Raw genomic sequence first — 24951 nt, 5'->3', positions numbered from 1 at the left:
AAGAAAATGATTAATATTAAATGTAATGTAAACATCAAGTAGACCACATTTTACTAATACAAAACCCAAAAAGTAGTTGGTGAGTTTTTTTCCATATTCTTAGGTAGTTTTGTTTTATAGAGCCTGATAATTGTAGTACGAACGCTGTCGTTCATCATGTTTTTTTGTACATCAATACCATAAGATGCAATACAATACATTGTGTACGTCTCAGAATCAAATCAAGCCCAATTGTATCCATTGTGTAAATGACTAATGGTTGTTTTAGTTTTATATAGATACATATTCGAATAGATATATCTGAATATATCTAAATAAATAAGACATTCTCAGTTTACATGACAACTATGTGATATATCTGTATAAATAAGACATTGTCAGTTAATTAGACAACCATGGGATATATCTGTGTAAATAAGACATTGATAGTTAGCTAGGCAACCATGTGAGTACCTGTATAAATCAGACATTGTCAGTTAACTAGACAACTATGTGGTGTATCTGCATATATAAGACATTGTCAGTTAACTATACAATTATTTGAATCATCTGTATAAACCAGACATTGTCAGTTAACTATACATCTACGTTTCGGCAACACAATTTATGGACAGGTTGTAGGTATTCCTATGAGCACTAATTGCACTCCTTTAATAGCAGACTTGTTTTTGTACTGTAATGAATCACAGTGTATGGCCAAACTCAGTAAAGACCCGTCTAAATTGCATTTAATTAATAAATTCAACAACACTTACCGTTATCTTGATGATATTTTTTCATTAAATAATCAAGCATTTTCTAAATATACTGCCGAAATTTACCTACAGGAATTAACTTTAAATAAATCAAATGTAAACGGTAATATCTGTCCTTTTCTAGATTTAAATATTTCGGTTTTACACGGGAAACTCCACACTAAAATTTACGGAAAAAGGAACGATTTTTCTTTCCCTATTGTGAATTTTCCTTTTTTGGATGGTGATGTTCCTTTGGCACCATCTTACGGTGTTTATATTTCACAACTCGTTCGCTAAGTCCGTGTCTGTTGTGAAGTTTTTTTTAATTTTAACGAAAGTAATCTATGGATTACTGGTAAATTATTAAGCCAGGAATTTCGTTACCACAAATTACTTAAAACCTTTACTAAATTCTTCCATAGATATAAAGATTTGGTTTTGAAGTTTGGTTGTACTTGTAGAAAACTTATTTCAATCGGGATAGCACATCCTCATTTTTACGGAGATGTTGTTTACCGTGCCCTGAAATTTAGAAACGATCCTGGTAAACTTATCGATCCTTTATATAAACTTATTCTTAAAGGTTACCAATTCAACACTGTAATTAGATCTTTGAATATTGTTTTTATTGGTATTAATATTGATTTTGTTATCAACAAATTAAAAGAAAACTAAATATTCTTGTTCTATACATATGCACATTCATGGATCTACAATCTGTCGATACCAGTATCTTGGCATTGCACAAGGTCATTTTTTTCTCTGAATGTTTATGACGTCGTTACACTAAATCCATTGGATGTTGGATGTGTACTGATTGATAATCTAGTCTTAGATGCACGATTTTTTTATTAGTTGTTAGTGGATTTGAACTAGCTGTCAGTAACTGCGAGTACTCTCAGATCTGTACTTATTGTCTTTTTGTTGTTGGGATGTACAAGTACCCGGCTACGTCCACTCTGTGTTTTTGTTAGATGTATTTCTATTTGTATCCATCTGATGAGTTAAGCCTTTTAAACTGACGTTTATAGTGTGTTCTTATGTTGTACTGTTACTCCACTGTCGCAGGTTAGGCGGAGGGTTCGAACATGTCTAACCCCGCCCTAGTATGTATGTAAGTGCCTGCCCCAAGTCAGGACCCTGTAATTCAGTGGTTGTAGTTTGTTGCTGTGTTACATATTTGTTTTTTCATTATTGTTTTGTACATAAATTAGGCCGTTAGTTTTCTCGTTTGAATTATTTTACATTTGTCATTTCGGGGCCTTTTATAGCTGACTATGCAGTATGGGCTTTGTTCATTGTTGAAGCCGTACGGTGACCTATAGATGTTAATTTCTGTGTCATTTGGTCTCTTGTGAAGAGTTGTCTCATTGGCAATATCACCACATCTTCTTTTTTTATATCCATGCGATATATCTGTATAACTCAGACAATTACAATTTTGAATCGTAAAAAATATCGTATTCCGATTCTGCAGTGAGGTTGAGGAACATTTTAGAATATATGTAGTTGAATCGAAAATTAACCAGCGAAAATTCACTTATTATCACTTTTCTCTTTATCAGAACTTATGTTTAATGTCTTATTTTCATAAACTACGCATGTGAACCGTTGTTATACAATTATCAGACCTTTTATTAAAGTTAAAGTAGTCACGTAATCACCAATATATACAGAGTGCTATTGAAAACGCAACACTTGTAAATTTCAAATATTTACAAAAAATATAAATATTTGTATATCGGTTTGAAAATGAATTGTCGGACTTCTTTCGACAATTTTACGCTTGAATGATTTTAGAAAAAAAAGTTACGTGCTTGGTTACAGAAAAAGGAGGGAGAGTCGAGTGCACCGCTATTTTACGCACGAGTGATTTTTTCATGTTTGTTTTGGAAAGCCTTGCTTAAGAATTGAAATTTCCCATCCTTTTTTGTAAGCCACTGCAATAACCTAAGGAGTAGATGCCAAGACTTTCAGACTACCAGTGACATGAAGGTTGGGGCATGGTGCAAGGAGGCATTTCAAGTCGTGAAATTGCACGCAGAATGCAATGTTCGGCCTCAACAATTACCAGACTCATCTAAAGATTAAACCAAACTGGTTCTTTGAATTATATGCCACGTCCCGGAAGACAGAGAGCAAATACTGCCCAACAGGACCGATACATTCGTCTTCAGCACCTGCGAGATCGTTTCCGTATGCTGTCCAATCAGCACGAGAGACTGTCGGCGTCCATAGGAGACAAATTGGAGCAAACGCGGTAAGACGCCGTTTGCGCAGCAGTGGATTAAGGGCACGGCGGCCTTTCCGTGGTAACATGCTGACAGCAGTACGACGCTAAAATCGCCTTTGATGGACACAACATCGTCAGAGATGGTCACACAGGCAATGAACAACTGTCTTATGGACGGACGAATCAAGATTCCGTCTTCGCCGTAGTGATGGACGAACTCGTGTGTGGAGACGAAGAGAAGAACGCTATGGAGATTCATGTATCAAATAGACAGATCGTTGGGGTGGTGGTAGTGTCATGGTATGGGGATGAATATCGTTCAATCATAAAACTCCATTCATCACTATCAATGGCAGTTTAAACGCCCAACGCTACATTGATAAAGTTTTACGGCCGACCGTTATACCGTTTATGGCTAGGCATCAAGATGTTAATCTGTTTCAACAAGAGTACGCTCGTGCACACTCCGCATGACTCACAACTGCGTTCATCAATATCAACCATGTTCAGATATTACTATGGCCAGCCTTAACGCCGGATTTGAGTCCAATTGAACACTTATGGGATCAAATTGGACAAGCCGTAAGACGACGACAGCCACCACCAGTTACGCTGCGTCAAATTGAAATTGCATTGCGGGAAGAATGGACAAACATTCCACAACAGTGTGTCCGACGTTTGCTCAGGTCAGTGCCACGTCGTTGTAGAGATTGCGTTGCAGCACGCGGTGGACACATTCGTTATTGAGACTGTGAGTTAGTGAATTGTAGCGTTATGTTTCATGAACGCATTCCGTTCGAATCGTGGTAATTGAACATTTTTGTTTGACTTTTATCTTTAGATAAACCCATTAACTGTCATTAACAATTAATGTAAAGAAACTATTATTTTGTATAAAAATGTTATTTTAAAAAATTAAAGTGATGCGTTTTCATTGGCAATCAGTATACTTTCAGCGATATATAATTTAACATAACTGTAGATACATGTCAACCAATCTTTTCTCGATGCTGTAACAAACTGCTGTGACAAGTTGAATAGTTAACAGCGTTTCAATCCTTTTTTAAGAGTGCATTAGCTCAATGAGACATGACAAGGTTCCCCTTCTTGCTCTAAAAAAATTGTTACAGCCCTTTTCAAAAACTGCAACATCTGTAGAATCTGTACATATCGGAAACTACAAAAATACTCTCAGATTTTCAACCTGCACTTTTCGATTAAAAAATTTTGTTCACATCAACTTTTATTTCATACATGAATTATAAACACACAATAGACTAGGGAAACGAAAACGCATACACTGTGTATAGTGTCCGTATTCACTGGGCAGTGGGATTACCGGGAAAGGATTCTAGAAGGAATGATTTAAAATTCTCTGAAATGATGCTTTGTTTTTTTTAGAGAAGTTGTCATACGTTTTCAATTTAAAAAATAGGATATAACTTTTGAATGTAAATGGTTTTAAAAATAACATGTTTCTATCTTCATGTACATTTTGACTGAATTACTATTTATCTAAGATTGTGTTCCATTATATTAAATAATGTGTATTGCAGTTTATAATGGACGAAATTTGTTTATTTTTATCCGTTAATATAAACGCTTATTTATTATCACTTATTTCAAAATTTTAAAGTTTTAAATATGAAATATGTTCAGTTCTCATCTGGATAGGATAATCATTCACAAACGAAATCACCCCATTGGAAAATCAAACTGTCGTATCCTTACCAATTTTGAAAACAAATTTAGTATACTACATTATGACCGGATGAAAATGAATATTCTGTGTACAAAAGTAAAGTATGCAACCTTAAGTAACAGGTCACAAGAATATTCCACCTGCAAAAATTATCCTGCATCTTTATGCCACATCTTCTTTTTTATATTTACTGGAATACTTTTAAATGTTCAGTTAGAATCATTTGAATGATACAAACTTTTAATGTCTCATTATATGATATATGATGTTACATGGCCAATTATGGGTATTTTTTTTTTAGAAAGAAGTGCTTGGTGTATGACACATAATGTAAGAATTTTGTGAACCTATTAAATTGGCCTGACAAAATTTCAAACTAATTGTTGATTTTTATAGGTCTTTGAATATATGTTAATATACGTAAAAGTCCCAGGAAGACAATATCTATTTCAACAACTTCGGCCTAATTGTTCCAAAAAACTAATTATAATAATGCAGTTACTGATCGCCTGGAAGCATGTGAACCTGGAAATTTGTTTTTGTTCTGTGCCTTTTAATTTTTTTTTCTATAAATATATAAGAAACAGTCCTAGTTGTAGATATGACTAATTTAATGAATACTTGTTTGGACTGGTTGAATATAGGCTATTCTTAATAGTAAAACATGCTTTAAATAAAAGAATAAATAAAACCTAAGCTGGGTATGGTTAAACAAATTATCCAAAATTGGGTGAAACTGTTTAGCCTGTACACTTGAAGAATCATATATGGAACATGACACATATTGATTCTTATGCTAACAAATGTAATATAATGAGTTTTAAATCAAAAGAAGGAACAGTGTGTTGTTGTATATTTTGTATTCAACGAGAATGTTTGTTTTAGATGAAAATAATTTTGACAAAAAATAAGGGACACACCGTTTACTTCAATGAATAAGTACTGATTTATTGCTATGTAATGACAAGTGAGAGTGTTAGCTATTTTTAAAACCACGTTTAATCCGTTCTTTTTTACATAAGGAAATGTCTGTACCAAGTCGGGAATGTGACAGTCGTTTTCAATTCGTTTGATGTGTTTGAGCTTTTGATTTTGCCATTTGATAAGAGACTTTCTGTTTGGAATTTTCATTGGAGTTCGGTATTTTTATTATTTTTATTATTTTACTTATTATGCATATAACAATTGAATTAAGAACGGTATTATTTAAATATATGTTTACTTTACCCTGCATAGTATAAGAAAGACATCAATGTCACAGTTCCCTAGAAGACACACTTTAATATTTTGATATAAATAAGAATTTATTTCAGGTAACATCTTTTTGGTCCTGTAGAAACCACTGGTAACGTTGTCGTACCATCCTGTACCATTGTTTCACACTGTCATTTAAAGTGTTCCTTCATTGGTGTAGGTATGTGTTGTATTGACATATCCTATGATGACAAAATAGCCTCCCCATAAAAAAAAGCAATCTTATGCAAAAAAAAAAAAACATCTCCTTTCAAAGGAGATTATTTGGCCATAACCTTATTTACATAGTTAATTTTTAAAATGTATGAATAGGTCAGTCCAAAAGGAATACATATAATTTTCAATATGACAAACAGAACTGAAAAAAAATAAGTCCAATTAAAGCAAACGTTAGCTTAGGGGGTTAAGTAAGTTTCTTAATTGTTTTGGACTTTTGAAAAGAAGATCTCATAAATCATGTTATGAGACACACTGAATACTGACCTGATGGTACACGCAGAGACAATCAATTGACCAGTAGAGGTATTGATTCAATGCTAGCAAATGAAAATAAAACATACCGTTTCAATGCATTGTACAAAACACACGAAAAAAAAAACCACATGAAATTAGCCAAATACACTAAAAAAGATACTCACCAAATGAGATGAACGCGTGCAATCAGATAAACACATGAAACAAGATTTGTTTAAAATGCAAAAAAAAAAAAAAAAAAAAAAAAAAAAAACAACGACAACAACAACATAAAAAAAACACAAAAAAACAACAAAACCACAGGACATAACAATGTGTTTCTGGCAGATACTCATATACAATATAACATATGACATTGATGTCTATAGAAATTTGTGAGACACATGTAAAAACGTGTTTGTACCTTCCAGGGTAAAAGTTCTATGCCTGTCCAGTTTTATCTATTTCTGTTACTTAATGTACCCTTTAACTTTTGATGAAGATACATTTCCGACCCGACCATCTTGTTTCACTTTAATCTCTTCAGTATGGTTTATCGAAATTTTAATAAAACTTATTCGCAAATGACATCATGTTGTTTTACTTTTTTGTCACCAATCTGCACTTTGCCATCGTTTGATTGAGGCTCGAAAACAGTCTTGTAACGACTATGTTTACACTATCACGACAAACCAACACGCTCTCAGACAGAATATTTTTTTGGAAATATTTTAAAATATATGAACATTTATTTACAGTGAACCTTATTGATTTTGTTTTTTAATGCCGATTATTCTATTACACTGATATATATAGAGAGATATATAAACAAGTCTAAATTGAAAACAACGTTCAAACCTATGATTGCGTTGGATAAAAACCGCAATTTTTATACGTGTGCATGCAAAACAAATTTCTTGTTAGAGGGGTCTAAATACAGCACAAACAACATTTTCCGAAAGACCAAAAAAAGTGAAAAAGTATATTTTAACAAAACGCATTTGACTAACAGGTCGTACAACAAATGTTCTTAAACCAAATGCGTTTTGTTAAAATATAATTTTTCACTTTTTTGGTCTTTTTGGGAAATGTTGTTTGTGCTGTATATATATATATATATATATATATATATATATATATATACAAGTCTAAATTGAAAACAACGTTCAAACCTATGATTGCGTTGGATAAAAACCGCAATTTTTATAATTGTGCATGCAAAACATATTTCTTGTTAGAGGGGTCTAAATACAGCGCAAACAACATTTTCCGAAAGACCAAAAAAGTGAAAAAGTATATTTCAACAAAACGCATTTGGCTAACAGGTCGAACAACAAATGTTCTTAAACCCTGCTGACTGCCATTGGCGATTGCCAAATAAACGGATCACCGATGTAATACATGGATCTTAATTATAAATTTAATACTAAAGAGAAAACAATAAACTTGCGAAAAAGAAGGTATACCGCAAACAAAAGGTGCAAAGATTTTTGTACACCATATCCGGATTTCGACAATTAATGTCTCTTCAGTGATGTTAGGAATCGAAACGGTATTTGGAAAGCCATACAATTTACCTCAATTTAGGATAGACTCTTGAATTTTGAGGAGTCAAAATAGGATGAACGGATCATATAAACCCGAAGGCAAATATAATACAAGCCCAAACGAAAAAATATAAACAAGTCTAAATTGAAAACAACGTTCAAATCTATGATTGCGTTGGATAAAAACCGCAATTTTTATACGTGTGCATACAAAACAAATTTCTTGTAAGAGGGGTCTAAATACAGCTCAAACAACATTTTCCAAAAGACCAAAAAAGTGAAAAAGTATATTTTAACAAAACCCATTTGACTAACAGGTCGAACAACGAATGTTATTAAACCCTGCTGACTGCCATTGACGATTGCCAAATAAACAGATCACCGATGTAATAAATGGATCTTAATTATAAATTTAATATTAAACAGAAAACAATAAACTTGCGGAAAATATGGTATACCGCAAACTAAAGGTGCAAAGGTTCTTGTACACCGTATCCGGATTTCGACAATTAATGTCTCTTCAGTGATGTTAGTAATCGAAACGGTATTTGGAAAGCCATACAATTTACCTCAATTTAGGATAGACTCTTGAATTTTGAGGAGTCAAAATACAGATGGGTGTGGTCCTAACCTGTACAAAAGTTAACTTTGAGCAGACTTGTTGACTGCTTTTCAAGTTAACTTGGGAAATTTTAAGCAGACAAGCAAGTTAACTTTGTCGTTGGTAGACGAGACCTACGGTCTGCTTTTTAGGACTGCTGCAGACCTATTGACAGGTCTGCTCCAGACCAGACCTGTAGACAAGTCTGCTTTTGACCAGTCCTGAGGACATGTCTGCCCCAGACCAGACCTGTGGACAAGTCTGCTTATGACAGATTACCGTGTTTATGACTTATGATATCAGACTTGAGCTTTTAATACATCGATATTATACACATTAAAAAAAAATCTTTTTTTCATTTCATGTATTCTTATATACATTAAACAATGGCTATAAAATTACACGCTTGTGATCACATACAACTATCATTAAAGAAAGGCAAGTTTTTATTTAATCAGAAGGCGGATAGAAAGGTTATCCAACGCAACGGAACAATATTTTTATGTCATGGGATATCAACATCATTGTCGACGTTGCTTCGTTCACCTTTTTTTACAGTCTCTTCCTAAATTAAACTTCATGCATTACATGGATATTTCATCGTAATTCACCTTGTTTGCCTTGGATTTACGATTCTGTTTTCGATAAAATATTCTAACGAAAATTGTACAGTGTCCGGATACATAAGGTGTTGAATAATTATGAACAATCTCGTCAATTTCGTCAGATTTGTCTTTACGGATTAAAAATGATGATATGGGACTTCCAAAACAATATACTCGTTGTGCACATGAATGAAATAGTTGCCACTTGAGGTTTAGCTACAAACTAATTCAATCAACCGACATAATGTACCAACAGTATACTATTCCCAGAAGAAAACGTCATATACTTTTCATTATAAAGTAAAAATGAAATCAGACATGTCAGTGTTGGATGATGCAGTCAAATAGTTTTGTTATACACACCATCCTGAACTACTCACTTTAGTGATGGTCTAATATTATTAATACAGAGATGAAATGCTGACAATCTAAATTGATGCGGAAAAGATATTGCATCCATTGTTTTCCAATATTGCTGTCATTTGTATTATAATACAATACATCCTGACATAAAAAAAACTTCTGATTAAATATAATGCAGCAATATAGATTTACTTACTAAAGTGCAAATATGGTCAGTTTTAGTTGATACGGTCATAACATTTTGCTATACCAGTCAGCATGAGGTATCAAAAGTACTGAAATTTTGTTACATATCAAGATATTGAGCAACAGGAGGACATGCTGGCACTCTAAATTTATGCGGACAAATGTATGTATTCATTGTGTTCCAATATTACTGTCATTTGTATTATACATTAAATCCTGACATAAAAATATTACTGAATTATTATGCGGCTATAAATATTTACATAATAAAGTGCAAATATGGTCAGTTTTGGTTGATGCAGTCTAATAATTTTGCTATACAAGTCAGCCTGGGGTATCAAAACTACTGAAATTTAGTTACGTATCAATATATCATGTATATTGACCAAAAGGAGGACATGCTGGCACTCTAAATTTATGCAGACAAAAATTTGTAGTTGTCATGGTTGTTGTGTTCCAATATTGCTATAATTTGTAATATACATTAAATCCTGACAAAAAAATAGTTGCTGATTTACTATGCGGCTATATAGATTTACAAAATAAAGTGCAAATATGGTCAGTTTTGGTTAATGCGGTCAAATAATTTTGTCAGCCTGAGGTATCAAAACTACTGAAATTTAGTTACGTATCAATATATCATGTATATTGAACAAAAGGAGGACATGCTGGCACTCTAAATTTATGCGGACTAAATTTTGTAGTTGTTGTGTTCCAATATTGCTGTCATTTGTATTATACATTAAATCCTGACATAAAAATAGTTGCTGATTTACTATGTGGCTATATAGATTTACAAAATCAAGTGGAAATATGGTCAGTTTTGGTTGATACGGTCAAATAATTTTGTTATAGGAGTCAGCCTGGGGTATCAAAACTACTGAAATTTTGTTACGTATCAAAATATTGAACAAAAGGTAGTTGTTGTGTTCCAATATTGCTGTCATTTGTATTATACATTAAATCCTGACATAAAAATAGTTGCTGATTTACTATGTGGCTATATAGATTTACAAAATAAAGTGCAAATATGGTCAGTTTTGGTTGATACGGTCAAATAATTTTGTTATAGGAGTCAGCCTGGGGTATCACAACTACTGAAATTTTGCTACGTATCAATATATTGAACAAAAGGAGGACATGCTGGCACACTAAATTTATGCGAACAAAAATTTGTAGTTGTTGTGTTCCAATATTGTTCTCATTTGTATTATATATTAAATCCTGGCATAAAATAGTTGCTGATTTACTATGCTGCTATATAGATTTACAAAATAAAGTGCAAATATGGTCAGTTTTGGTTGATACGGTCAAATAATTTTGTTAGATGAGTCAGCCTGAGGTATCAAAACTACTGAAAATTTGTTACGTATCAATATATTGAACAAAAAGGAGAACATGCCCACCTGGCACTCTAAATTTATGCGGACAAAATTTGTAGTTGTTGTGTTCCAATATTGCTGTCATTTCTATTATACATTTAATCCTGATATAAAAATAGTTGCTGATTTACTATGCGGCTATATAGATTTACAAAATAAAGTGCAAATATGATCAGTTTTTGGTTGTTATGGTCAGATAATTTGGTATAGGAGTCAGTCTGAGGTATCAAAACTACTGACATTTTGTTGCGAGACAATATTTTGATTAAAAAGAGGACATGCTGGCAATCTAGATTGATACGGACAAAATTTTGTGTTCACATTATGTTCCAATATTGCTGTCATTTGTATTATACAATACATACTGACATAAAATATTACTGAATTATTATGCGACTATATAGATTTACATGATAAAGTGCAACTATGGTAAGTTTTTGTTGATACGGTCAAATAATTTTGCTATACGAGTCAGCCTGGGGAATCAAAAATACTGAAATTTTGTTACGTATCAATATATTGAACAAAAGGAGGACATGCTGGCACTCTTAATTTATGCGGGTAAAATTTTGTAGTGATTGTGTTCCAATATTGCTGTCATTTGTATTATATATTCTATCCCGACATAAAAATATTTCTGATTTACTTTACGGCTATATAGATTTACATTATAAAGTGCAAATATGGTTAATACGATTTAAGAATTCGATATGACTATTGGAATATATATTCAGCTCGTTAGCATTGTAACCATTATCGTTTTTTTAATATATAGAAAGGCAGATCACGGATATATTTGTATATAAACAAGCAAAGTTTTATGTGTACTTTATTTACAAATAGATCACTTCAACATGGAGCTACATGTATTTAATCATGTTTATATCACGGAACTATTAAACTGACTTTATTTTTTTATGTTTATACCAAGAAACAAAGACATTAAAAGATATTAAAAAAAAATCGATGTAGTTAACTTTGTGTTGAGCAGACCAGGCCAAAAGTTAACTTGATATCAGGTCTGGTTCGATCAGAGTTGTCAAAATCAAAGTTAACTTGTGTTAACTTATGACAAAACTGGTTTCGAAGTTAACTTATATCTATAGCGGACCTGTTTTCTAGTTAACGTTTTCGGCAGATATAAAAACAGTCATAGGACCAAGTCCACTTTTTAAGTTAACTAGATTGTGGTCCTAGGACTGGTCAGAGCATTCCTAAATCCTGTCACAGGTTGACTTTGACCAGTCCAAATGACTGGTTATCAAGTTAACTTGCTGTACAGGTTAGGACTGCACCCATCTGTAGGATGAACGGATCATATAAACCCGAAGGCAAATATAATACAAGCCCAAACGAAAAAATATAAACGAGTCTAAATTGAAAACAACGTTCAACCTATGATTGCGTTGGATAAAAACCGCAATTTTTATACGTGTGCATGCAAAAGAAATTTCTTGTTAGAGGGGTCTAAATACAGCACAAACAAACATTTTCCAAATGACCAAAAATGTGAAAAAGTATATCTTAACAAAACGCATTTGACTAACAGGTCGAACAACAAATGTTCTTAAACCCTGCTGACTGCCATTGGCGATTGCCAAATAAACGGATCACCGATGTAATAAATGGATCTTAATTATAAATTTAATACTAAACAGAAAACAATAAACTTGCGGAAAAGATGGTATACCGCAAACAAAAGGTGCAAAGGTTTTTGTACACCATATCCGGATTTCGACAATTAATGTCTCTTCAGTGATGTTAGGAATCGAAACGGTATTTGGAAAGCCATACAATTTACCTCAATTTAGGATAGACTCTTGAATTTTGAGTAGTCAAAATAGGATGAACGGATCATTAACCCGAAGGCAAATATAATACAAGCTCAAACGAAAAAATATAAACAAGTCTTAATTGAAAACAACGTTCAAACCTATGATTGCGTTGGATAAAAACCGCAATTTTTATACGTGTGCATGCAAAACAAATTTCTTGTTAGAGGGGTTTAAATATTGCACAAACAACATAAATATATATATATATATATTTGAATGTAATTTTTTTTCAGATCAAATGAAGTAACAGCTATTTTTTCGAGAGAGATCTGAACGTAATGGTGGCTTCTTCATTAGTGTATGTATTACTAGTGTATTACGTATCAAAATGTAACGTTGAACAGTTAGCAGATTCAAAACTTAAATGAAAATAAAACGACTCTGTTCAAGCGTCCTGACATATATTTTTTTCCCAAAAGTATGACACTAAAGTTTGTTTACATCCATGTTGTCCATCCCCTCATTGTTTTAGGTAAGTGTTATATTGAAATATCGTGTAACGACATTTCACCCTCTTCTCATAAAAAAAAATAAATAAACAAATAAAATATCAGTTTGAGCACATCTCCTGTCTATAGATAGTTTTTGGTCATTCCCCTATAGTACATTGACTTTGAAACAGTTACATAGTTTAAATGTTAAAACGTATTATTATGTCAGATTTAGAGGAAAGCAATATATATAAGCATATACAAACATGAGGAATTTGCATCATGACAAAATTAACTTTTAAAAATCAAGTTCATTGAAAGCTAGGTTTCTGAACAATTTCGGACATTAAAAAGAGTATGGAATTATAGAATAATGTCCTTAGCAAACACAGAGTACTGGGCTGCAGATACCCTCCAAGACGAGCAGTTAGCCAGCAGATTTATTAACACAGTGCTAACAAATGAAAATAGCAAATATATTTGTTTAATTTTTATACATAAATAGTATTCGTTGCCTGATTAACTGTACAGACTATCAAGAATTTAAAACAACAAAAATCGAAAACACACACGAGAGACTAGGATGTTAAAATGTCATCAACTGAAAGTATTTAATGATGTACTTAGGTTATGTTTAGGAATTTGTGTAAGTGTTCAAACTCCTTTGATTTTTTCCTACGATACAGGGTCAAATGTTTGCCCCATGACACCCATTTTTCTTTTCATATAAGACTTCAATAGCTCATAAAAGGTCAATAACCAAACTTTAAGCAGATTCTAGATTTCTTTTCTTTCGATTTGAGACCCAAATAAAACCAATGCAAATATACAGTTGGGTGCAGACCAAGCATTACATGTAAACGGGCGGAATAAGTTAACGTGGCGTTTACTCGCGTGCACTTCAAGTAAACGCCGCGTTAACTGTGCGTTAACTCAGAAATTTCAGTAGACATAAAAAGTAAACGGGCGTTTACTTTCGCGTTTACCTTTGCGTTAACGCAAAATCGGCGCGTCTTCTAATTTTGTAAAGAGTAAACGGGCGTTTACTTTCGCGTTTACTTCCGCGTTAACGTGAAAAAGGCCCGTCTTCTAATTTCGTCAAAAGTAAACGCACGTTTACTGTTTGTAGTAAACGCGCGTTAACGCAAATTGTCATCGTATCCTGGATACACAGACCTTAAATATCAAATGATAAAGTACATCAAAATTAAATGACCAACTGTTCATTTTCGATAGACATTAACAGTTAATTAATAATTTAATAACACCTCTTAAATTAATTGAAAATTGATCATAGTAAATTTCTTTTTTCTGCACAAACAAACAGTTCAAGCATGTCCTTCTTTTATTAAAATAATTAAATCATCACCAAAATCCAGCATTTTTCACATCTCACACTGTCCGACTCAGGCTGACTCGTTTAACAAAATTAATTGACCTCATTAACCAAAAATAATCATATCTGCACTTCATCAAGTAAATATATATAGCCGCTCAGTAATTCAGTTATATTTTTAGGTCAGGAGGGACTGTATAATACAAATGACAGCAATATTGGACCACGATGACTAAAACATTTAATTCGCATCAATTTATAGTGCCAGCATGTCCTCTTTTTATTCAAAATATTGAATCGTAAACAAATATCAGTAGTTTTCATACCTCAGACTGACTCGTATAACAAAATTATTTTTCCGCATCAACCAAAAATGATCATATCTGCACTTCATCAAGTAAATCTTATAGTCGCATACTAAATCAGTAATATTTTTATATCAGTATGGATTGTATAATACAAATGACAGCAATATTGGAAAACAATAACTAAAAAATTTGGTTCGCATCAATTTATAGTGCCAGCATGTCCTCTTTTTATTCAAAATATCTAATCGTTAACAAACATCAGTAGTTTTTATACCTCAGACTGACTTGTATAACAAAATTATTTGTCTGCATCTACCAAAACTGACCATATTTGCACTTTATCAAGTCGATCTATATAGCTGCACAGTAATTCAGTTATATTTTTAGGTCAGGAGGGACTGTATAATACAAATTACAGAAATATTGGACCACAATGACTAAAACATTTAATTCGCATCAATTTATAGTGCCAGCATGTCCTCTTTTTTTATTCAAAATATCTAATCGTGAACAAATATCAGTAGTTTTTATACTTCAGATTGACTCGTATAACAAAATTATTTGTCTGCATCAACCAAAACTGACCTAATTTGCTCTTTTTTATGTAAATCTTTTAATCGCATAGTAAATCAGTTATATATTTATGTAAGGATGGATTGTATAAAACAAATGATAGCAATATTGGACCACAATGACTACAAAATTTTGTCCGCATCAATTGAGAGTGCCAAAATGTCCTGTTTTTATTCAAAATATTGAATTGCAAAGAAATATCAGTAGTTTTCATACCTCAGACTGACTCGTATAACAACATTATATTTCTGCATCAACCAAAAGTGACCTAATTTGCTCTTTTTTATGTAAATCTTATAGTCGCATACTAAATCAGTAATATTTTTATATCAGTATGGATTGAATTAAACAAATGACAGCAATATTAGAAAACATTAACTAAAAAATGTGGTTCGCATCAATTTATAGTGCCAGCATCTCCTCTTTTTATTCAAAATATCTAATCGTAAACAAATATCAGTAGTTTTCATACCTCAGACTGACTCGTATAACAAAATTATTTGTCTGCATCATCCAAAACTGACCTAATTTGCTCTTTTTTATGTAAATCTTATAATCGCATAGTAAATCAGTTATATTTTTATGTAAGGATGGATTGTATAAAACAAATGATAGCAATATTGGACCACAATGACTACAAAATTTTGTCCGCATCAATTGAGAGTGCCAAAATGTCCTGTTTTTGTTCAAAATATTGAATCGTAAACAAATATCAGTAGTTTTCATACCTCAGACTGACTCTTATAACACAATTATGTGTCTGCATCAACCAAAACTGACCATATTTGCACTTTATCAAGTCCATCTATATAGCTGCACAGTAATTCAGTTATATTTTTAGGTCAGGAGGGACTGTATAATACAATTCACAGAAATATTGGACCACAATGACTAAAAAAATTGGTTCGCATCAATTTATAGTGCCAGCATGTCTTCTTTTTATTCAAAATATCTAATCGTAAACAAGTATCAGTAGTTTTTATACCTCAGACTGACTTGTATAACAAAATTATTTGTCTGCATCTACCAAAACTGACCATATTTGCACTTTATCAAGTCCATCTATATAGCTGCACAGTCATTCAGTTATATTTTTAGGTCAGGAGGGACTGTTTAATACAAATTACAGAAATATTGGACCACAATGACTAAAACATTTGGTTCGCATCAATTTATAGTGCCAGCATGTCCTCTTTTTATTCAAAATATCTAATCGTGAACAAATATCAGTAGTTTTTATACCTCAGAGTGGGCTCAGACTGACACTTATAACAAAATTATTTGTCTGCATCAAACAAAACTGACCATATTTGCACTTTATCAAGTCCATCTATATAGCTGCACAGTAATTCAGTTATATTTTTAGGTCAGGAGGGACTGTATAATAAAAATTACAGAAATATTGGACCACAATGACTAAAAAATTTGGTTCGCATCAATTTATAGTGCCAGCATGTCCTCTTTTTATTCAAAATATCTAATCGTGAACAAATATCAGTAGTTTTTATACCTCAGACTGACTCGTATAACAAAATTATTTGTCTGCATCAACCAAAACTGACCTAATTTGCTCTTTTTTATGTAAATCTTATAATCGCATAGTAAATCAGTTATATTTTTATGTAAGGATGGATTGTATAAAACAAATGATAGCAATATTGGACCACAATGACTACAAAATTTTGTTCGCATCAATTGAGTGCCAAAATGTCCTGTTTTTATTCAAAATATTGAATCGTAAATAAATATCAGTAGTTTTCATACCTCAGACTGACTTGTATAACAAAATTACTTGTCTGCATCAACCAAAACTGACCTAATTTGCTCATTTTTTCTATAAATCTTAAGTTGCATAGTAAATCAGTAATATTTTTATGCAAGGATGGATTGTATAAAACAAATGATAGCAATATTGGACCACAATGAATACAATTTGTATGCAAGGATGGATTGTACAAAACAAATGATAGCAATATTGGACCACAATGAATACAATTTGTATGTAAGGATGGATTGTATAAAACAAATGATAGCAATATTGGATCATGATGACTACAAAATTTTGTTCGCATCAATTGAGAAAGCCAAAATGTCCTGTTTTTATTCAAAATATTGAATCGTTAACTAATATCAGTAGTTTTCATACCTCAGACTGACTCGTATAACAAAATTATTTTTCCGCATCACCCAAAACTGACCTAATTTGCTCTTTTTTATGTAAATCTTATAGTCGCATACTAAATCAGTAATATATTTATATCAGTATGGATTGTATGATACATATGACAGCAATATTGGAAAACATTAACTAAAAAATTTGGTTCGCATCAATTTATAGTGCTAGCATGTCCTCTTTTTATTCAAAATATCTAATCGTAAACAAATATCAGTAGTTTTTATACCTCAGACTGACTCTTATAACAAAATTATTTGTCTGCATCAACCAAAACTGACCATATTTGCACTTTATCAAGTTAATCTATAGAGCTGCACAGTAATTCAGTTATATGTTTAGGTCAGAAGGGACTGCATAATACAAATTACAGAAATATTGGAACACAATGACTAAAAAATTTGGTTCGCATCAATTTATAGTGCCAGCATGTCCTCTTTTTATTCAAAATATCTAATCGTGAACAAATATCAGTAGGTTTTATACCTCAGACTAACTCGTATAACAAAATTATTTGTCTGCATCAACCAAAACTGACCTAATTTGCTCTTTTTTATGTAAATCTTATAATCGCATAGTAAATCAGTTATATTTTTATGTAAGGATGGATTGTATAAAACAAATGATAGCAATATTGGACCACAATGACTACAAAATTTTGTTCGCATCAATTGAGAGTGCCAAAATGTCCTGTTTTTATTCAAAATTTTGAATCATAAGGAATTATCAGTAGTTTTCATACTTCAGACTGACTCGTATAAGAAAATAATTGGTACGCATCAACCCAAACTGATTATATTTGCACTATATCATGCTAATCTATAAAGCTGCATAGTAAACTAGTTATATTTTTAGGTCAGGAGGATCTGTATAAAACGAATGACAGTAATATTAGAAAACAATGACTACACAATTTTGTTCGCATCAAGTTATAGTGCCAGCATGTACTCTTTTTATTCAAAATATTGAATAATAAACAAATTTAGTGTGTTTATACCTTAGACTGACTCATATAACAGAATTATTTGTCCGCATCAACCAAAACTGACCATATTTGCATTTTTTATGGAAATCTTTATAGTTGCATAATGAACTGTCACTTAAGTCAGTAGTTCGGGATGGTTTGTATTTAAAACAAAACTATAATATTTAACGGCATCATCCAACACTGACATGACTGATTAAAGTAGTTTATACTGAAAAGTACGAGTTAACATGTATCCAAAGTATACGAAGTTCTCTTCTTGGAAAAGTGTACTGTTAATACATTATGGCAGTTAATAGATTTCGTTTGTAGCCTAACGTCCAGGGGCAAATATTTTTTTTCATGTTCAGAACGAGTATATTTTTCGGACGTCCCAGATATCATTTATAATCGTTATGGATAAGTCTGTCTCGATCGAACATTTGGCAAAACAGAATCTTAAATCTTGTAAATCCAAGGCAAACAAGGTGAATCACGATTAAAAATCCATGTATTAAATGCATTGAGTTATATTTAGGAAGAGACTGTTAAAAATGGGGAACGAAGCAACGTATACCATGATGTTTATATCCCATCATATACAAATATTTATCCGATGTGTTGGATAACCTTTCTATTTGCCTCGATATTTGTACATGTAACTTTTGAATAGAAAATATAGAAAATCTGCAACTCGGGGAAAATTGTTGGAACTGATTTTTTGTAATTAATAAAAGTTAATATTTCGAATTAAAAGTGTTTTTGAATTGTTCTGGTTTGAAACACTTGTACATAAAATATTAAGATACAATTCGTTTTAATTAAAAATTAATGTGCAAATGAACACGAAGTTTATTTCTTAATTTACACAATCAGTTAACGCGAAAAGTAAACGCGCGTTTACTTTCAAGTGCACGTAGAAATACACTTGTGAAATCTGTAGTAAACGCCCGTTTACTTTTAAGTGCACGTAAAAAATAAACTTGTGAAATCTGAAGTAAACGCCCGTTTACTACTGACTAAACGGACACATAGTAAACGCCCGTTTACTCGGGTAGACATTAGAAATTTCCATTTTGACCGCGTTAACTTAATTATAGTAAACGCGCGTGTACTAGTAAACGCGAAAATTGAAGTTCACTAACGAAATATGTGCACGCGGCGTTAACCTGCGTTTACTTTATGTAATGCTTGGTCTGCACCCAACTGTAAGGTAAAAGTCCGAGTCAGCCTTTTCCCGCCATTTAATTTTTTTTTAAATATCCCGAAAAGGAGGTCCATAACTTATCAATATTTTTAGCTTAGTTTGTTGCTTAACTAATGCTCTTCCGACTTAAAGTATCAATTTTAATTTCTATATATTTTTTTTTAATTTCACCTAAGTACATCCTTAAATACAATTTGAGATTTGAACAGCAGATTGCAAAATAAAAAAGAAATAGGATTCAAGGAACATGCATTCTATTTGAAAAAAAAATTAAATATGCTCTTCATATTAAAACTTTTGCAAGGTAAAATATCGATAATTATGCTTACAAACATAATATTATGAGTTAGAAATCATATAAGAGGAACAGAGTTCTGTTCGACGATTTGTATTCAATTAAAAAGCTTGTTTCAGGTGAAAATAATTTGGCCCTATAGATACAATTGAAAAAGTCGTCGAATATCCCTGTACCATTGTGCCACACTGTCATTGGAATATTTCATGCATTGATTAAGGTAAGTGATGTGATAATATACTGTATATATTTATGAAAAAAATATATTGGATACACCGGATGATTCAGTGAATAAGTACTTATATAAAACGTAAAGTCCTCGTACCATTATGTACCATGGTGTCACACTGTCATTTGGAGCTTTCCTTCATTGATTGAAGTAAGTGTTGAACTTGTTGAATTGACATTTCTCGATATGACAAACATCACAAACACATATCGTGATAATCACATCTTCTTTAGATATTATTTGGCCATTCCCCTCTGTCATGGTACATTGACGTTGAAACATCCAGTTTTAATGTTAAATTTCGTAATAAGGTCAATTTAAGAGGAAGCCAATAGATATAAACATTTAAAAACGTGAGGATTTGTAATATTACAAAACGAGCATAGAAAATCAAATCCAATGCAGATTTCACTTAAATCTCTTTAATACGGTTTTCCAAATGACATCATGCTCTTGTACTTGTTTTTCCATCAATCATCATTTTTATATTACAATATCATAGCAAGTGTAGGCTCTGTCAATGTCTTTTGAGACTTGAAAACACTATTGCAATGAATTTGGTTACTATCACAACAAACTTAGACGCGAACAGGCCGCAGATATTTTGGACATATTTCAAAATAAATAAACTGTACAGCCGGTTATTCATTTAGTATAAAATATATATTTGTGTAAGGTAGATTCATGGTATACCGCCATCTTGGATTGTATTTTGCCCAAATCTGCAAATTTGAAGACAGATTTGCAATTGATTGGTTAGACTGTTTATATATATAAAGAAAACTTAGTGATTTATTTTATAACTCAAATTTTGTGTTTTTAGAATATATTATTTCAAATAAGCCATTTAAGGGGAGATAACTCTTTAAGTAAAACATATATACTGGACTTATAAGGAAGACATTTTTTATTTTTACTTGTAGCAAGAAAACAAGTTCGGTGACACCATTTTTTCTTTTTATTTTCTTAAAACATATTATAAAACCTATCTTATAACAATTTATATCAAAATTCTATCTCGTAGATTTTTTTTTTATGCACACACATGTGTTTTTTCATGAACAATGTAACCACATTTAGGCAATGTTCAACGACTCATAGCTTGAAAAATAGCACGGTGACCCATACTTTTTATTATATTTTTGAAAAAAGCATAGTAAAATCTTCATGTTGGCAAAGTATAAGAAAATTCTATCTCAAGACATATATACCTATGATCTACCTTAAATGTTTTTTTTTCAGATTAAATGCAGTAACAGTATTTGTGGATGCATTTTAGAAATATCTGATTTTCTCAGAAGCTTTTTTTGTGTGTGTAAGTAATAATAGTGTAAACTGTAAAAAAAATATTGTTGAAAAATTAGCAAATTTAGAAAATGAATGAAAAATGAAACGACTGTGTTCTAGTATCCTGGCATACAGCTTATTTAAAAGTTCGACACTTAAGTTTGTTAACATTAAATTTGTTCACCTCCACCCCCAAACAACTTGCTATGAATGTGTAAAGAATAAAATATCAAAACGTAAATGGTAATCTTCGCCTGTTCAGCTCTACAGACTATCATATATTTGTATAACAGATTCATTTACTAAATCCAATACAGTGTGCTGTTCTGTGATTTGTAGTGAAGTAGAGTGTTTGTTTTGAGTAAAATTAAACTTGCACTGTAGATAGTATGATCTATTTTTTTCGTGATCAGAGTAGTAATTTGACAAAACCTTTAACATTTTCATAAGGAATTAAGAAAATTACTGAATAAAATCAGTGTACTTTTACAAATAGTAATGATGTATTCCAATGAAGACACACATCCAATCGATTAAAAATATGTCCAAGACACAATGTAGTCTCGATATCGACGACATTAACGATATCGAGTAGATATCGACAAATAATGATCCAAATGTTTATCTGCTACATTTTTCTATATAGACAATTTATAGTTTCTCCTGGTTCGTCTAATAAAGATGTCGATATCGACGACATCAAGTCGATATGGACACACTATGTTTCAAATGACTATCTACTACGATAATCTATATAGACAATTTGGTTTCTCCTGGTTCGTCTGTTTTAAGATGTCGATATAGACGATATCGACGATATCGAGTCGATATCGACACATTATGTTCGAACTGTCTATCTGTTTCACAGTTATGTATATAAACAATTTTAGTTTCTCCCAGATCGTTTATTCTAGATGTCGATATCGACATTATTGACGACATCGTGTCGACATCGAAAAATTATGTTCCAAATGTTTATCTCCTACAGTTATATGAATAGACAATTTAGTTTGTCCTGTTTCGTCTGTTTTGACATGTCGATATCGACGATATCGACGACATCGAGTCGATATCGACACATGTACCAAATGTTTATCTGCTACAATTATCTATATAGACAATTTAGTTTCTCCTGGTTCGTCTGTTTATATTTGTCGACGATATCAATTCCATATCAACATTTAAACATTTTCTTCATAATTTGTTTCTCTATTTATTTCTTTTAGTTTAGTATACGTACCTTAATTACACACTAAGATAAGGGGATGTTGCACGATTTGCAATAAGACAACAGACCACAATACACAAACAGAATGAGGATGTTAACAACTATACGTCACGTTACAGTCTTCACAACATAGATTAACAATAATACCGGCATAACAAAATATCAAATATTTCAAATGGGAAAACAAACATCCTGATTTATGTATAAATGATAAACAAAAATCAAATATGACCGACATCAACGGACGACAACCACTTAATCAAAGAGCTCCCGAGAAGGGTCAATCTTAATTAGGATGTGGCGAGGTTAAACTTGTGCGTTAAAACTTCCCTTAAATCTATGACGGTGGTATAGCATCAATTCATGAAATTAAACAAATAGACAAAATCACAAAGTACCGATCTAAGAGTACTCGAAACTATTTAAATAAAATTTAAATCTAATTTAAACCAATAGATAAACCATGTTTTCTCTGTTTGAAATGGGAACCAGTTCACATCCCATGAATTTGAATTTTACATAGCAAGTCATGTTTGTACTATATCTGCATTTTTAGATATTTGTATGCAACCATATCTCACTTAGTTAACACCTAAATTACCATGTCAGCCATTGTCAATGTATTACAGGCAAATATTTTGTTTTTTTGAAGAATACATTAATGTGTTTTAAAGGGTACATTACTTTGGAGATGTGACCACCTGAACGTTTTCTGTCTTAGTATTTTCTTGACTTAAAACAACACAAACATTTCTTTCTGTTAAGAGTTGTATAGCATAATTTATCAATATATTTTCATTACCATTAGACTCAGCCATAGTTCTTTACAAGTCATGAGTTATACTTGTAAAAGAATCCACATTTTCGAATCGAAGGCTAGAATTATTGTACAAGTCAGCATGAGGTATCAAAACTACTGAAATTTTGTTACATATCAATATTTTAAATAAAAGGAGGACATGCTGGCACCCTAAATTTATGCGAACAAAAACTTGTTGTTATTGTATTGCAATATTGCTGTCCATTGTATTATACATTGAATCCGGACATAAAAAATATGGCTAATTTACTATGCCGGTATATAGATTTACAAATTAAAGTGCACAAATGGTCAGTTTTGGTCGATGCGGTCAAATAATTTTGTTGTACAAGTCAGCATGAAGTATCAAAACTATTGAAATTTTGTTATGTATCAATATTTTGAATAAAAGGTGGACATGGTGGCACCCTGAATTTATGCGAACAAAAATTTGTTGTTATTGTATTGCAATATTGCTGTCCATTGTATTATACATTGAGTCCTGACATAAAACATATGGCTGATTTACTATGCCGGTATATAGATTTACAAATTAAAGTGCACATATGGTCAGTTTTGGTCGATGCGGTCAAATAATTTTGTTGTACAAGTCAGCATGAGGTTTCAAAACTACTGAAATTTTACTACGTATCAATATTTTGAATAAAAGGAGGACATAATGGCAACCTTAATTTATGCGAATAAAAATTTGTTGTTATTTTATTGCAATATTGCTGTCCATTGTATTACACATTGAATCCTGACATAAAAAATGTGGCTGATTTAATATGTGGGTATAAAGATTTACAAATTAAAGTGCACATATGGTCTGTTTTGGTCGATGAGGTCAAACAATTCTGTTGTACAAGTCAGCATGAGGTATCAAAACTACTGAAATTTTGTTACGTATCAATATTTTGAATAAAAGGAGGACATGCTGGCACCCTAAATGTATGCGAACAAACATTTGTAGTCATGTGTGTAAATGATGCTTTCAATTTGTATAATAAATTCAATCCTGAAATTAAAATATTGCTGATTGTGGCTACATAGATCAAGGACGTTTAACTAACAAGGACATATAACTAACAAGGACGTATAACTAACATCTAATATACGTCCTTTCATATATATACATAATAAAGTGCTAATATGGTTGAATTTGATAGGTATTGGAATATATATATTCAGTGCCCGTTATCATTGCAACCAAGATCGTTTTT

General features: G+C 31.9%; 1 long non-coding RNA gene across 1 annotated transcript in view; it reads left to right on the top strand.

The window, feature by feature from the left end:
* Window positions 1-24951, top strand: part of LOC127731772 (uncharacterized) — a 55613-nt gene that overhangs the window by 6510 nt on the left and 24152 nt on the right. The window contains exons 2-5 of the long non-coding RNA XR_007995748.1: window positions 5986-6086; window positions 13132-13196; window positions 20305-20405; window positions 21657-21729. This is a non-coding gene — a long non-coding RNA (uncharacterized LOC127731772). The remainder of the gene's footprint in view (window positions 1-5985; window positions 6087-13131; window positions 13197-20304; window positions 20406-21656; window positions 21730-24951) is intronic.

Source organism: Mytilus californianus, unplaced genomic scaffold (genome assembly GCF_021869535.1).
Source record: "Mytilus californianus isolate M0D057914Y unplaced genomic scaffold, xbMytCali1.0.p SCAF_20, whole genome shotgun sequence".
Taxonomy (NCBI): Eukaryota; Metazoa; Mollusca; class Bivalvia; order Mytilida; family Mytilidae; genus Mytilus; species Mytilus californianus.
Note: the sequence above shows the minus strand (reverse complement) of the source record. Positions and strands in the feature narration are given on the sequence as shown.